This window comes from Rhinopithecus roxellana, chromosome 1, assembly GCF_007565055.1.
Source record: "Rhinopithecus roxellana isolate Shanxi Qingling chromosome 1, ASM756505v1, whole genome shotgun sequence".
In the NCBI taxonomy this organism is placed as follows: Eukaryota; Metazoa; Chordata; class Mammalia; order Primates; family Cercopithecidae; genus Rhinopithecus; species Rhinopithecus roxellana.
Window position 1 is genome coordinate 145,754,049 of NC_044549.1, and position 16,806 is coordinate 145,770,854.

The following is a 16,806-nucleotide window of genomic DNA, read 5'->3' on the forward strand; positions in this document are numbered from 1 at the left end:
CTATTATAAACATTGGTATCTTTATTTTAATTGTTAAAATTTTTTGAAAATAATGTTTTCATTTTACCATATTTTTCTCTGAATTTGTCTGATCTGGTTAATTAAATGCTTATTAGAACATATATTCCTCTCTTGTACCAAAGGTCTTCAAGGATAAGATGCTGCTCCATTTAAATAAAAGATGAAGGATGTCGAAACACAAGCAGCCCCTTCATCGAAACACAAGCAGCCTTTAACCACTAGACCCATAAATAAGACAGTAACTGGTGCTATGCAATTCTAACACTGGCACTGGTGCTGGGATTGGCCTTTTCTAGGCAGGAGTTCTTAACCTGGAGGTCAAGGACTTGCAGGGAGGGTCCTATGGACCCCTTGCAATGTATGCAAATTTTGTATAAACATTTTTCTGCACATGTTTCAAAGGAGCTTGGAATATCCGTAAGCTGAGACCACCAAATCACTAAAGCTAATTGCCCCATTTTATTCCTTTGTATCATCTCAAATGGCAATATAGTATCTAGTGTATAATAAATGATTGCTGGCTGCTTAGGAGAGAACTGGAAGCTTCATTGTGTTAATGACACCATCTCACAGTGAGAAGGGGCAGACTTCTCAAAGGAAGCCTCCATGATATAATCAGAATTTACTTGCCTAAAAAAGTCCAGGTCTGGGTCTTCAGCCTTGCTCCTTCACGAAATGATCCGGTGTGGTTTACTTCTCCTCTCTGGGTAGATGTTTCCTCATCTGCAAAATAAAGATTTGAATTAAATAAACCAAAAGATGTCTTCAAATTTTAAAACCATTCTGTCCCATGTAAAAGGTCATTAAACCACCTAGATGGATAATCTCTCACAAGTCTAGAATGTGTTATAAAAACAAACTTCCCCAACCTAGCAAGGCAGGCCAACATTCAAATTTAGGAAATATAGAGAATGTCACAAAGATACTCCTCGAGAAGAGCAACTCCAAGACACCTAATTGTCAGATTCACCAAAGTTGATATGAAGGAAAAAATGTTAAGGGCAGCCAGAGAGAAAGGTTGGGTTACACACAAAGGGAAGCCCATCAGACTAACAGTAGATCTCTCAGCAGAAACTCTACAAGCCAGAATTGAGTGGGAGTCAATATTCAACATTCTTAAAGCAAAGAATTTTCAACCCAGAATTTCATATCCAGCCAAACTAAGCTTCATAAGTGAAGGAGAAATGAAATCCTTTACAGACAAACAAATGCTGAGAGATTTTATCACCACCAGGCCTGCCCTACAAGAGCTCCTGAAGGAAGCACTAAACATGGAAAGGAACAACCAGCACCAGCCACTCAAAAACATGCCAAATTGTAAAGACCACTGATGATAGGAAGAAATGGCATCAACTAACAAGTAAAATAACAGGATCAAATTCACACGTAACAATATTAACCTTAAATGTAAATGGGCTAAATGCTCCAATTAAATGACACAGACTGGCAAACTGGATAAAGAGTCAAGACCCATCAGTGTGCTGTATTCAGGAGACTCATCTCATGTGCAGAGACAAACACAGGCTTCAAATAAAAGGATGGAGGAAGATCTACCAAGCAAATGGAAAACAAAAAAAGACAGGGGTTGTCATTCTAGTCTCGGATAAAAGAAACTTTAAACCAACAAAGATCAAAAGAGACAAAGAAGGCATAATAGTAAAGGGATTAATTCAACAAGAAGAGCTAACTATCCTAAATATATATGCACCCAATACAGGAGCACCCAGATTCATAAAGCAGGTCCTTAGAGACCTACAAAGAAACTTAGACTCCCACACAAAAATAATGGGGGAGTTTCACACCCCACTGTCAACATTAGACAGATCAATGAGACAGAAAGTTAAAAAAGATATCCAGGAATTGAACTCAGCTCTGCAGCAAGCAGACCTAATAGACATCTACAGAACTCTCCACCCCAAATCAACAGAATATATTCTTCTCAGCACCACATCGCACTTATTCCAAAATTGACCACATAGTTGGAAGTGAAGCACTCCTCAGCAAATGTAAAAGAACAGAAATTATTACAAACTGTCTCTCAGATCACAGTGCAATCAAACTAGAACTCAGGACTAAGAAACTCAGTCAAAACCGCTCAACTACATGGAAACTGAACAACCTGCTCCTGAATGACTACTGGGTACATAACAAAATGAAGGCAGAAATAAAGATGTTCTTTGAAACCAATGAGAACAAAGACACAACATACCTGAATCTCTGGGACACATTTAAGGCAGTGTGTAGAGGGAAATTTATAACACTAAATGCCCATAAGAGAAGCAGGAAAGATCTAAAATTGACACCCTAACATCACAATTGAAAGAACTAGAGAAGCAAGAGTAAACAAATTCAAAAGCTAGCAGAAGGCAAGAAATAACTAAGATCAGAGCAGAACTGAAGGAGGTAGAGACACGAAAAACCCTTCAAAAAGTCAATGAATCCAGGAGCTGGTTTTTTGAAAAGATCAACAAAATTGACATACTGCTAGCAAGACTAATAAAGAAGAAAAGAGAGAAAATCAAATAGATGCAATAAAAAATGATAAAGGGGATATCACCACCAATCTCACAGAAATACAAACTACCATCAGAGAATACTATAAACACCTGTATGCAAATAAACTAGAAAATCTGGAAGAAATGGATAAATTCCTGGACACGTACACACTCCCAAGACTAAACCTGGAAGAAGTTGAATCCCTGAATAGACCAATAACAGGCTCTCAGATTGAGGCAATAATTAATAGCCTATCAAAGAAAAGTACAGAACCAGACGGATTCATAGCCAAATTCTACCAGAGGTACAAGGAGGAGCTGGTACCATTCCTTCTGAAACTATTCCAATCAATAGAAAAAGAGGGAACCCTCCCTAACTCATTTTATGAGGCCAACATCATCCTGATACCAAAACCTGGCAGAGATACAACAACAAAAAAGAGAATTTTAGACCAATATCCCTGATGAACATCAATGCAAAAATCCTCAATAAAATACTGGCAAACTGAATTCAGCAGCACATCAAAAAGCTTATCCACTGTGATCGAGTGGGCTTCATCCCTGGGATACAAGACTGGTTCAACATATGCAAATCGATAAAGGTAATCCAGCATATAAACAGAAGCAAAGACAAAAACCACATGATTATCTCAATAGATGCAGAAAAGGCCTTTGACAAAATTCAACAGCCCTTCATGCTAAAAACTCTCAATAAACTAGGTATTGATGGGACGTATCTCAAAATAATAAGAGCTATTTATGACAAACCCACAGCCAACATCATACTGAATGGGCAAAAACTGGAAGCATTCCCTTTGAAAACTGGCATAAGACAGGTATGCCCTCTCTCACCACTCCCATTCAAGATAGTGCTGGAAGTTCTGGTCAGGGCAATCAGGCAGGAGAAAGAAATAAAGGGTATTCAGTTAGGAAAAGAGGAAGTCAAATTTTCCCTGCTTGCAGATGACATGATTGTATATTTAGAAAACCCCATCGTCTCAGTCCAAAATCTCCTTAAGCTGATAAGCAACTTCAGCAAAGTCTCAGGCTACAAAATCAATGTGCAAAAATCACAAGCACTCTTATACACCAATAACAAACAAAAAGAGAGCCAAATCATGAGTGAATTCCCATTCACAATTGCTTCAAAGAGAATAAAATACCTAGGAATCCAACTTACAAGGGATGGGAAGAACCTCTTCAAGGAGAACTACAAACCACTGCTCAACAAAATAAAAGAGGACACAAACAAATGGAAGAACATTCTATGCTTATGGATAGGAAGAATAAATATCATGAAAAAATGGCCATACTGCCCAAGGTAACTTATAGATTCAATGCCATCCCCATCAAGCTACCAATGACCTTCTTCACAGAATTGAGAAAAAACAACTTTAAAGTTCATATGGAACCAAAAAAGAGCCTGCATTGCCAAGACAATCCTAAGCCAAAAGAACAAAGCTGGAGGCATCATGCTACCTCACTTCAAACTATGCTACAAGGCTACAGTAACCAAAACAGCATGGTACTGGTATGAAAACAGAGATATAGACCAGTGGAAGAGAACAGAGCCCTCAGAAATAATACAACACATTTACAACCATCTGATCTTTGACAAATCTGACAAAAACAGGAGATGGGGAAAGGATTCCCTATTTAATAAAAGGTGCTGGGAAAACTGACTAGCCATAGGTAAAAAGTTGAAACTGGGTCCCTTCCTTACACCTTATACTAAAATTAATTCAAGATGGATTAAAGACTTAAATGTTAGACCTAAAACCATAAAAACCCTAGAAGAAAACCTAGGCAATACCATTCAGGACATAGGCATGGGCAAGGACTTCATGTCTAAAACACCAAAAGCAATGGCAACAAAAGCCAAATTTGACAAATGGGATCTAATTAAACTAAAGAGCTTCTGCACAACAAAAGAAACTACCATCAGAGTGAACAGGCAACCTACAGAATGGGAGAAAAATTTTGCAATCTACTCATCTGACAAAGGGCTAATATCCAGAATCTACAAAGAACTCAAAGAAATTTACAAGAAAAGAACAAACAACCCCATCAAAAAGTGGGCAAAGGATATGAACAGACACTTCTTAAAAGACAACATTTATGCAGGCAACAGACACATGAAAAAAATACTCATCATCACTTGCCATCAGAGAAATGCAAATCAAAACCAAAATGAGATATCATCTCACACCAGTTAGAATGGCGATCATTAAAAAGTCAGGAAACAACAGGTGCTGGAGAGGATGTGGAGAAATAGGAACACTTTTACACTGTTGATGGGACTGTAAACTAGTTCAACCATTGTGGAAGACAGTGTGACGATTCCTCAAGGATCTAGAACTAGAAATACTATTTGACCCAGCCATCCCATTACTGGGTATATACCCAAAGGATTATAAATCATGCTGCTATAAAGACACATGCACACGTATGTTTATTGCGGCACTATTCACAATAGCAAAGACTTGGAATCAACGCAAATGTCCATCAGTGACAGACTGGATTAAGAAAATGTGGCACATATACACCATGGAATACTATGCAGCCATAAAAAAGGATGAGTTTGTGTCCTTTGTAGGGACATGGATGCAGCTGGAAACCATCATTCTCAGCAAACTGTGGCAAGGACAGAAAACCAAACACCGCGTGTTCTCACTCATAGGTGGGAATTGAACAGTGAGATCACTTGGACACAGGAAGGGGAACATCACACACCTGGGCCTGTTGTGGGGAGGGGGCGGGGGGAGGGATAGTATTAGGAGATATACCTAATGTAAATGATGAGTTAATGGGTGCCACACCCCAACATGGCACAAGTATACATATGTAACAAATCTGCATGTTGTGCACATGTATCCCAGAACTTAAAGTATAATAAAAATAAAATAAAATAAAATAAAATAAAAAACAAGGCCCAACAAGCCATCCTTGTTTGAAAAATTATTTTTAGAAAAGGTCACAGTTTGAAGACATGCCATTGACTAGTGATTCCCCAGTTGTACTCTGAGGATTATAAAGTGCCACAGGTACCAGGGTTGAGGGGAGGCCTAAGGAGGGGCAATGGGTGGGGCTAAGAACACCCCACCTCACTTCTGTTGGAGCAGACTGCGTTTGATCTGCTCTCTAATTCAGTTTCTGGGTGAGATTTTGTTTGTAGAAAATATTTCTTGACTTTATTAGTCTATCTTAATATCCATGAGGGGCACGGGGAAGAGATTAGATTAATCACTATCTATAAAAAACTGTCTTTAAAATCACATTAGATATAGTCAGAAGCACTAAGGCTTATATCTTATTTTATCATTTATTTGATGTGTCACATCAGGCATGTCATACAGTCTTTCTCAGTGTTTTTCCTCACATATAGAACAATGATATTGTCTTATGCATAGATTAGTTGTGAGAATTAAATGAGAAAATATCTGTGAAAATGCCTTGTAATTTGTGAAGCATCATAAAGATGGTTAGTGTGTCTTCACTAGTTAGCCCCAGGTTTTGGCACTTTGCCCTGACCATTTGTAGCTTTTTTGTCCATATGAATTAAGTTATAGAATGTACATATGATCAAATTTCCAGATGTTCCCATGTTATGGGGTGGGGGATAGCAGACTTAGCAGATTGCAGATTCTGAGGGTAAAATGGGGAAATAAAAAGGTCCTGTTATTCCATACAAAAAGACAATTGGTAAGGATAAGAATGGAGAAAATTTTGCTTATAAGGACTTCAAGTAAAAATACTAAGTATTTTTTACTGGCTTCAAGTTCATTTTAAACCAATAGTATTGTGACATGACTGCCAAATAAATAAATCAGCGGTCCAATATTCTTTCATATCTATAGAAATATGGTGTCACAGATGAGAAAAAGGGGATATGGCTTCTGGACTTGATTAGCACTCTTCCTCTAGCTGTTAAAATGGTCACTCCAGCAAGCTAAGCATATCCACACAAAGCTAGATGGAGAAGTCCTGGAAAGTTTCCTCTGGGAAACGCTGAGAGATTTTGGGGGAGGAATGTGTCATGGAGGTCTTAAGAGATCTAAAAGGGATTAAAAGGTGTTATAGGCTGTTGTGGAGGAGAAGATTTGGAACTATTGTATTGTTTTCAGGGGTGAATCTTAGGAATAACTTTAAACAATAAGAGCTGTCTAAAGAGGAATGGGTTATGTAGTGAGGCAGTGAGAGCTCCATTAGGAAAATTGTTCAAGCAGAGGCTAGACAACACCTTCTAAGGGTTGCTATGAGTCAGGAGGCAGGTTTTAAGAAGATATTACTAAAATGTCACTGATTCTAGGATAGTATTTCTACAGTAGAATTAAATACTCCACTAGAGAATTATTTACCTTTTTAAAGATGTTTTTGTCATATTAAAAAAAAAGTGTGGAGTTTGAAATTGGCAAACTGGAGTTTGCTATCGAATGGTATATGGATATTGTTTAACCTCTTTGAACATTAGTTATGTCATCAGTAACATGGAGATTATCAATTATTTCTGCATTATTGTGGAGATTAAACAACACAACATTGGTGAAAGATCCTTAGTAATGACTGGTCTTAGCAAGGGCTCAAAGATAGTAACTTTTGTCACAATTATTGTTTGTTCCTTCTATTTTCTACATGCATTTTATTTCCTCTTATCTAACAGATTCCTTTTAGGTGATTTTACTGAATCCTTCAGGGACATATGATATAAGTGGGTGAAATGATAATTCCCATGAGTCTGGTAGAAAGAATTCACCCTGAAGGAAGTTGGCAGATCGCAGATGTATGGAGTCATCTGTTTTGTGTTTCCATTGATGCTTGTTTCCTACTAAACAGAGGTAACTTGCGGAGCAGCTTTTCTTTGCTGTTGTTCTAAATTATAACCCGATTTTCCTGCCCATCTAAACCAGAACTAGGCCAACCTGATTGATTTATTTTTTCTTTGCTCAAAGTTTTAGGCAATAAAACAACCTATTAAAATTTTAAAGGCCCAAGCTCTCCATCGCAGAGTGGACATGATATCTGCAGCCTCCAGGAGTAAGAAGGGTTAGTAACTGAACTATTGGGCTCAGTTATGTATGTTTCTATGCCTAATTTTTCTATCAATAAAGTGAGCCTAAATCAATTTTACTTAAAATTACTCTTCAATGGGTGAGTTAATAAAGGAGAAACAGTTTACTATTCTTAGAAAAAGATCAAACACATGAGATCCTGTTCTCTCAAGCATACTGCCAAATATTCAGTAAGAATCTTCCACTTCAAATGCATTGAACTAAGGGACAAATGTACTGCGACTCCACCTCCCCATGACAGTCCTTTAGTAAAGAGTTCACATCAAATTTTTTAAGTTGTTCACTTTGTTTCTTAACTACTTTTTGCTTTTCCTTCCAAAAATCAAATTTGTACTCCACAGCATTAACTATTCTAGACTTTTTCCCTGCCAAATATGAGAATTGATTTTTTTTGATTCTATAAACAAGAAACAAATTAGAATCTATAGCTAATCAAAATTGATAACTCTGAGAGTGGGAATGATCAAGGTACAGCTTATTATTGCTTAAACAGTTGCCTTGTTCATGATGACAAATAATTAGATTAAAAAGCTGCATGACCAGACTGTGAAATAACTTATTTAAAGGATTGTTAGAGGAACTGGGCCTATTTAACATATATTATTCATAAAGCCCATGAAAATTGAGTAAGCACTTTCTACAGTATCTAAGTTAGTGAGTAGTAGTGATAGTATGTTTGATTACAAAGGTAGAGACAATTAGACAACATTTATAAGAAGTTGTTGAATTTTTCTGTTGTAGCTTTATACAATATGATAGCAATAATAATATGTACAAATGTATATTTACAAATATATTTTTGTATTATTTATTTCTTTGTATTATTTTCAAATATATATTTATATCAACTAATATGTTTGTATATCATTTTTAAATTTAAAAATAACCAAATTAATTTATTTTATCATTTTAAAATAAGGTGTCAATTATGTTCTTAAGAGTTTACAACTGCTAAATACTAGATCGGAAGGTTATTTATTTCTAAATTTCATTTCCATTATGTTGGTTCCATTATGTTTAGCTTAAAAGGTTTTAGAGAAGACCAAATGTAAACTTTTTAGGAAAACATTTCTTTATTTTAACTCTTAACCTCACTAGAGAGATAAGGTTCTATGTTATGTGACAAATAATGCTTCTCCATCAATAGTATAATACATTTTAAAACTGTCTCTAGAAATAGTACAGTTAATCAGATTTTCTTGACTAGTTGAGTGACAAATACTGACTTTTGTACATTAAATTCAATGTTAGTGAAGGTAGATCAGATAAAGAGAGTAGCTAAGTCAGAAGACTTCATTGACAACTTTAAGAGAAATATTGTTGTTATGCTAATAGATTTTGGTTTTTAATCACAAAGAATAATCTCTTTGTTTATTTATAGTTTTAACCACTGTTAAAACCATACCTGCTCTTATAGACATAAAATATCCTCTGAAATATCACAACAAAAATTACAAAATATTATGAAAAATAGAGATAATAATTTTACCATTTTAAAAAAAACTTTGTCTATTGTTAAGACTTTGGATTTTTTTTCTATGCGTGTTTTTCTTTCACACTTGGTTGTAATCAAAGTATGTATTTAATTATGTATTCTGATTTTTTCATTTAATTTTGCTCAAAGGGATTTTCAAATATCTTTACACGGTTTTCTAATCATCTTTCTAATGATTGCATTAGGCTAAATTTCAAGGTACCTCAAGATTTATTCCATTCGTACCACAAACATTTATTGGTCACTACTATAAGCTTAGCATTGTTTTAGGTACTTTACAAAGACTTCTACCCCTGTGCATTCTATGGGAAAATGACACAGGATGTATAGATAGTACATGAAAAAAAAATCCATAAAATCTCTAATTCAGTGCTATTACTATCCTAGTGTTAAATACTTCAGTTTTTCATTAGGTTGCTGATTATCAGCCAAGGCAGTAAAAAATATGTGTATATGTTTGTGTAGATCCTGTGGCAGGTTTAAATCTGTTAAACTTAAACTACTTTTTTTTTTTTTAATTTCTCTATCTAAACAGATATACAGCAGTCATAGCCTAGTAATAATGCCAGAAATATTTTGAGACTAAAAGAAAGTTCTGCCTGGATAGTTGATCAGGACAGCTTCTATTTTCAGTGGGCCTGGGCATGTGCGCCAGGCATCACCTGGATATTGACATGCTTTCCTTCATGTGTGATGGGCTCCCAACTCAGAGATCCCACAGTCATCAAAGGTCCCTACCTGAGTAATTAAAACAAAAATATTTTTGAGTGAGATTTGAAATTTCCTATGAGGATCCCTTTGGTAGGGGAAGAGCCCAAGCATATTCTCTCAGATAGAAGTAGAAGAAAGCAGCAAAGTTACTGGGTTTCCATATGTTGGTCACAGGTTAGCTTTTCATCTCATTTAGATGGTAATAGATAACTCCATATGAGGAGGTACTATGCTAATTTTGATTAAAGGTCACACATAGAAAAAAGCATTAGATTTTCAAAAGAAACAAAAAGATAATACAACACCCTTAGGTTTAGATGAGACTAAACGTCAAATAAGATACATCCATATACATATATATAATATATATATATATTATATATATATATATATATATTTTGCTTTGTTTTCTACTTCTTCATCAGTGAACATTCATTGATGCTTATTTCTATGAGGCACAATTAGAATGTTCCAGAACATAAACATAAACTGATATTTTGGTTATCTATGGGGAATGTAAGTGTGGTATTATTACCGCAGAAAAGTTGCTCTGGACATGACATCTTGAGCTTTTTTCCCTCTTTCTTTTTTGAATCATTTTAACTTTCTTTTTTAATAGGGTACTTACATTTATTTCCAAATTCTCTTTTTAATATTTTTATAGATATTGAACTCAAAGTGATAACTTTAGCTTGGAATTACTAATTGACATCCTTTGATCTTATAATGGAGCTGAAAGAGTAGGGATGCAATATTTAAATAGCAAAGTTCCACCTGGAAACTGCCATTTTATACTGGTAATAGTAGTAGATATTTATTGAGCAACTTATGTTTCAAAAGTTTGGTAAGCACTTTATATGAATTACTTTACGCAATTCACTTAACAACAATATAACAGATGCACTACTTCTATACCTGTTTTACCAATGAGGAAATTGGGGCACTGGGAAATTTTAAAACTGGCCCAAAGTCTCATGGTGAATGCAGAGCACACACTCTTAACCACTCTCTCAGGCTGCCTCTCTATATAAGGAGTTCTGATCATAACCTGGCAAATAATTTATCCATCCTTCCAGCCAGCTAGCCATTGAGTCAAGTATTTAGCAAGGATGTAGGAGGGATATAAACTGTCAATAAGATAGACATGGTCACTGTCCTTGGGCTGCTTTCTAGAGAAGAGGAGGAACAATTAAGCAAGCATCCACACACAGTGTGGTTTATGCTATGACAGGGAAGTATAAGGTACTCAGGGGCATAGAAGAAGACTCTAAGCTAGTCTGGAGGAGGTGTCAGGTTGGCAGATCAGAAAGTTGTTGTCCTTATTCCTGTGTTCTCAGACATTTTGTCGCAAAAGGCATATAACATATCCTCAGAAGGAAAGGTCTTTGAAATAAGGTCCTCTTCTGTCTTGTTACCTGAGGGCCTGCCGCATAGTAGCTGCTCAATGAAAATTTGTTGAATGAATGAATGAGAATTCTAATGCTCCATAATAACTCCATTGTGACAGGGGGTCTTTTGACTTATTTCTAACTTTATCTTTATTCTGAATATTCTTAAACACTTTTCCTCTAAGTGTGAAATAAATGTAGCCTTTTGACTTGCGAATTCAAGTCTCTGCTCCCTTTTAAGCCATTACTAAAAGCTCTAGTACAAGAAAGCTGCTGCACCCATAATATTTCACTAGAAAGAGACCTCCCCAGGTCTCTTTTAAACCAAGTGCCCTGAAGTAGGAATTCTGGGACAATCTGGTAAAGTAGAGACTGGTTGCTTTTTCCCTCTTTTTTTCAGTTGGTCTGTGGGATTTGATGCTCTGCTCACTTTTCATAGTTCTGAAAGACTTGTTCTCCATTTACCTGGGCATGATGGCCTGGAAATTTCTCTTACCTCACTTCTCCCCAACTCTTTCACTCTTCAAACGGTATTAACTTTGGGGAACTAGTTCTTAATTATTTACCACACACTTCTCTGGAAGACTATAAGAATCCAGGACAAAACTAGAGGAAGAGGCCAAAAGTAAACTGAAAGAACAGGCTAATGATTTCTCTGAGCAAGAATTTTTGTTATTATAATGCAGTGATTTACATAGGTTGTAATTCTCGAGAGCAGGTGTTGGGTTATGTCTTCCTTATGCCTGCTTGGAATGCCTTTGTGCTAATGTGCTATTTTTTCTGATGAACAACAGCAAATATAGGCAGCAAAATAATGTTGGTGGTTGAAGCTAATGGCAACGGGAAACCAAAGCTTCCCAGGGGAAGACAGAAGTTAACTGGGAGCTAGTAATCTTTTTGGCGAGTTACAGTGGCCAGGTTTGTATGTGATTTTACATTTTTCTAATTGCATCATCTTAATTCCTAGCCTGATATTGTACCTCGTTCTTTTCTCCATTTTATGTTTCTTCAGAGCCCTTATCTTCATTATGTAATTTACTTACTATTATTAATGTCTGACATCTTGGGAATTTTTGTCTGTTTTGTTTATTACTTATCCAGGGCCTAGAAGTGACCTGGTACAGGGTAGGTGTGCCATAATTCATTTATCCAACAGATAAATGAATTATTAATTCTGATGAAAGTGATATTTTAAAAGTAACTATAATCAAGTTTTTTCATACATGTATTGATTTTATAAACAAATGGCTGGGCTGGGCACAGTGGCTCATGCCTGTAATCCTAGCACTTTAGGAGGCCAAGGTGCGTGGATCACCTGATGTCAGGAGTTCAAGACCAGCCTGGCCAACATAGTGAAACCCCATCTCCACTAAAATACAAAAGAAATTTAGCCAGGCGTGGTGGCAGATGCCTGCAATCCCAGGTACTGGGGAGGCTGAGGCAGGACAATCGCTTGAACCTGGGAGGTGGAGGTTACAGTGAGCTGAGATCACACCATTGCACTCCAGCCTGGGCAAAAAGAGTGAAACTCTGTCTCAAAATAAATAAATAAATAAAAATAAAATAAATTGCTGAACATTAAAAATTATTTTATATAAATCTTGTAATTAGACAAAATATTACAGTGGACTTCTACAAAAGCTTTGATAGTCAAAACCCACACGAATCATTATGATATGCTCCTCAAAAACATTCACATGGAAGAATAAGCCTGTGCTGGTGAGAATGGAAAATCCTGAGGTTTCCTGAAGCCAATAGACTTGAATCCCTAAAGCTAAGGGTATGGTTTGTTTCAATGAACTCATAACTGTCTGGCAGCAAGGCTGAGGCTGCTTGCCACCCCCATGACACTCTGAGGCTCACTAGTTTTATATTTCTATTTCTGGACAAAACATTATCATTTGATTTCGTGGTTCTTAGTACAGGATCAGGCAGCTTGTGGGAACTCAAAACATTAAAGATGAATAGAGGAACATATTAATTATTTGGGAGTGTCTCCTGCATTTGAGGTTGTCATAATCACAGCAGATGCTTTCTGACAATGACATGTTAGTATGCTGTGAAGACTTCAGTGGCTGCTCCAGTTTTTCCTCTTCCCAAGACTCTCTGGCCAATGTAGTGTAGGCAAAACTGGGCTAATCTGAGTAGAAGGCAAGTACACTTTTGGCTGAGATCCAGGTACCTTCCTCTGTCACCCAGTGTGGGCCTGAACAAACTCAACTGCTGGCCTGAATCACTGATAAAGGACTAGACATATCTAGAAGTAGGAGGAACAAACGGCCTCACAGGTCCTGGATTAATACAACGAGCAGATGAGTTCAAAAAGATAGAGCATTGCAGGCCGGGCGCGGTGGCTCAAGCCTGTAATCCCAGCACTTTGGGAGGCCGAGACGGGCGGATCACGAGGTCAGGAGATCAAGACCATCCTGGCTAACACGGTGAAACCCCGTCTCTACTAAAAAATACAAAAAAACTAGCCGGGTGAGGTGGCGGGCGCCTGTGGTCCCAGCTACTGGGAGGCTGAGGCAGGAGAATGGCGTGAACCCGGGAGGCGGAGCTTGCAGTGAGCTGAGAACCGGCCACTGCACTCCAGCCCGGGCCACAGAGCGAGACTCCGTCTCAAAAAAAAAAAAAAAAAAAAAAAAAAAAAAAAAAAAAAAAAAAAAAAAAAAAAAAGATAGAGCATTGCAAGTGAGTTCTTTGTAGGACTGTACTAATGACATCTGACTTAATTCTAAACGGAGAAAAGTTTGGGCAGGCAGGTAAACATATGTGAATCACATAGTTGTGTGACACCTGTGAAATTCTTAAATATTTCATATACTTTCATGTGGTCATTGGGGGAAAAGCCTCACATAAACTATTGGTCAAATGGCACATGGGGATTCATCAACTCTAAGGTTTAAACCCATTTGTTCTTTTAATACTCTGGAAAATTTTTTAAAACCAGCTTTATTGAGATAAAACTCACCATACAATTTGCCTACTTAAAGTACACAATTCAACAGTTTTTAGTATATTTACAGTATTGCAACCATCATGACAGTCAATTTTAGACCATTTGCATCACTCCAAGAAGACACCCTGTACCCTTTAGTCACTCCCCTTTTCTCCCTAATCTTACCTTCTACTCCAATCTCAGGAAACAACTAATCTACTTTCTCTGTAGATTTGCCTGTTGTGGATATGTTATGTAAATAAATCATATAACACGTCATCTTCTTTCACTTAACATAATCTCTTCAATGTTCACCCATGTTGTGGTGTGTATCAGCCACATGATTTTCGTTGCTGCATAATATTTTATCATTTCATTCCATACTACATTGTATGTATCCATTCATCATTCAGTAGACAACTTGGGTTGTTTCAATCAACTTCTTTGGGTGTTATGAGTAATGCTGCTATGAACATTTGTGTACAGTTCTTGAATGGACATAAGTTTTCAATTCTCTTGAATATATGCCTAGGAGTGGAATTGTTTGATTATGTGGTAACTCTATTTTCAACTTTTTGAGGAACAATCAAACTCTCTTCCATAGCAATTGCACCATTTTACGTCCCCACCAGCAATACTAGCAATATGTGACAGTTCAATTTTCCCTACATCTTACTAACATTTGCTATTATTTGTTTTTGTTTGTTTGTCTGTTTGTTTTTTGCTGATAGCCATTCCGGTTGGTGTGAAGTGGGATTGTATTGTGGTTTTGATTTGATTTTCATTTCCCTAACCACTAATGGCTAGTAAACACCTGCTCATGTGTAAATTGGCAGTTTTACCTGCTCTTTGGAGAAATGTCTATTCAAATTTTTTGTCCATTTTAAACTGGGTTATTTGTGTTTTTTGTTGTTGAGTTCTTCATTTTCTGCCTTAAGAGTGGAGGATAGTTGGAGGAAGAGAGTCTCAGATCTCTCAGTTGCTCTCATCTAGAATAGAGCTCGGAAACACAAAGCTGGGGATGATGAGTAATGCTGGTAGCCTCCTTCTCTCAGGGTATACTGTAGATGAGGATCTAGGTTGAGAGGGGGCCCTGTGTTATTGGCTGCACCCATCCATAGTGGAACATCATCACACTCAACGGGAGAGGGCAGGGAAATATATTGTGATTCAAGCCTCACAATTGTTTGCAGTTCTTACTGAAATATAAGAGATTGTCTTGAATATATATTTTCTGCATGCTGTATGTTCTCAGGACAATTTCCAGGAACTTTAAATGGTTACTTATCTATAATTTTCACCAGTTATTGTCGTTGTTAGGGAGTGGATTTGAAAAGCTCTTCACATCACCATTCTGGAAGTGAGCCCCGTTTGGATCATTTTTCATGAATATTTTGTTTCTTTTATACTTGGTGGTAAAATAGTGGTAAAACTCTCTTTATAATTAGCATAGTAGAGATAGAATTGCTGTATAATTACAAAGGGTAGTTTTTATAAAAGTATTTGCAAATTTACAGTGAATTAAGAAAACCAATGAGAGTTGAGGACTGGTTGACTTTCAACTTCAAATTGACTTTCAACTTCAAATCTAGTCAAATTCTAGAATGACCATGTTTTGACAAATAATTTTTAACTTATTGTCATTAAACAGTTGTAAAGAAATATCTGAATAATGAGAGTGACAGTGCATTTCATACTACAGCTTGTTGGTTTTGGTCTAGTTATCTGTGTATAAAGCCATCACAGTCATTGAAAAAGTCACCAAAGTGACCTGTTTTAAACAGCATAGGAATAATTCAGATGTGGAAATCAAGTTATTAAAAATTCAACACTTTTGTGTATACATTTTAAAATTTCACTAGCAAAAATGACCATGTATTTTCTAATTTTTGTCTAATTCAAAATAAGTACTGCACCACAAAGTATTTTTGAAAACCTACTTTCCCAACTCCCCTGATGCAGTTATTTGGACTTTGGGGGCTAAGTCTTACATTTAACAATTCTTCAAACTCCTTATCTGATTATGCACTGGGCTCATATGTGAATTGCCAACCAGTTGAATGTCACTTTAGTTGAAACAAATCTGGAGTCCAACTCATATTTAAAACGCTTCTCTAAACATTTCCCCACCTTCGCCATCCCCACGGCAAAGGTAACTATTCAGCTAACTCTAGCTGGCTGTCTTTTGGTGAAGAAGTTTGGTTACTTATAAAGGATCACTTAAGTATCTTTGATAAAATACACACCGCTTAATACTTACAAGAGAATGTTAAAATATATTCCTTGTTGGAAATTCTTCACTTTTTGGCAGGTGACTTGTGTGTACTATTCCCTAAAGTACACTAGTTTAAGTAGCTTATGGGCAGAGAGGGATTGTATAAGAGCATGGAACCAGGTAAAGATGAATATTTAAGAAGGAAACCAAGCACATCCCAATGATATTTTCCTGAGTAGTTAATGGACTACACAAAGGTAAATAGTGAAAATAGCAAAGTAATTTTCTCTTCTTTTAGTTTGGAAAGTTTCAGTGTTAAAGTTTGGCTTCTATTGAGTGAAACATCTTAGTTTCCCACATAGTGAAAGGCAAATGGAAAAATCCATCAATTCTGAAAATTGTAATGCAGTTAAATAATAAACTGATAAATTGCATTAAAGCTCAGTATTAATTTTTTCCTCCTATAGAGACAGG

The 16,806-nt window shown here is 36.5% G+C and overlaps 1 protein-coding gene across 3 annotated transcripts in view; it reads right to left on the bottom strand.

Annotated features, from left to right (window-relative positions):
* The window catches only part of SPTSSB (serine palmitoyltransferase small subunit B), a 34,465-nt gene that overhangs the window by 16,080 nt on the left and 1,579 nt on the right, over window positions 1–16,806 (bottom strand). For all 3 annotated transcript variants that reach the window (XM_030932101.1, XM_030932112.1, XM_030932096.1), the window contains exon 2: window positions 652–744. The gene's annotated coding sequence lies outside the window, so the exon portion shown is untranslated. The remainder of the gene's footprint in view (window positions 1–651; window positions 745–16,806) is intronic.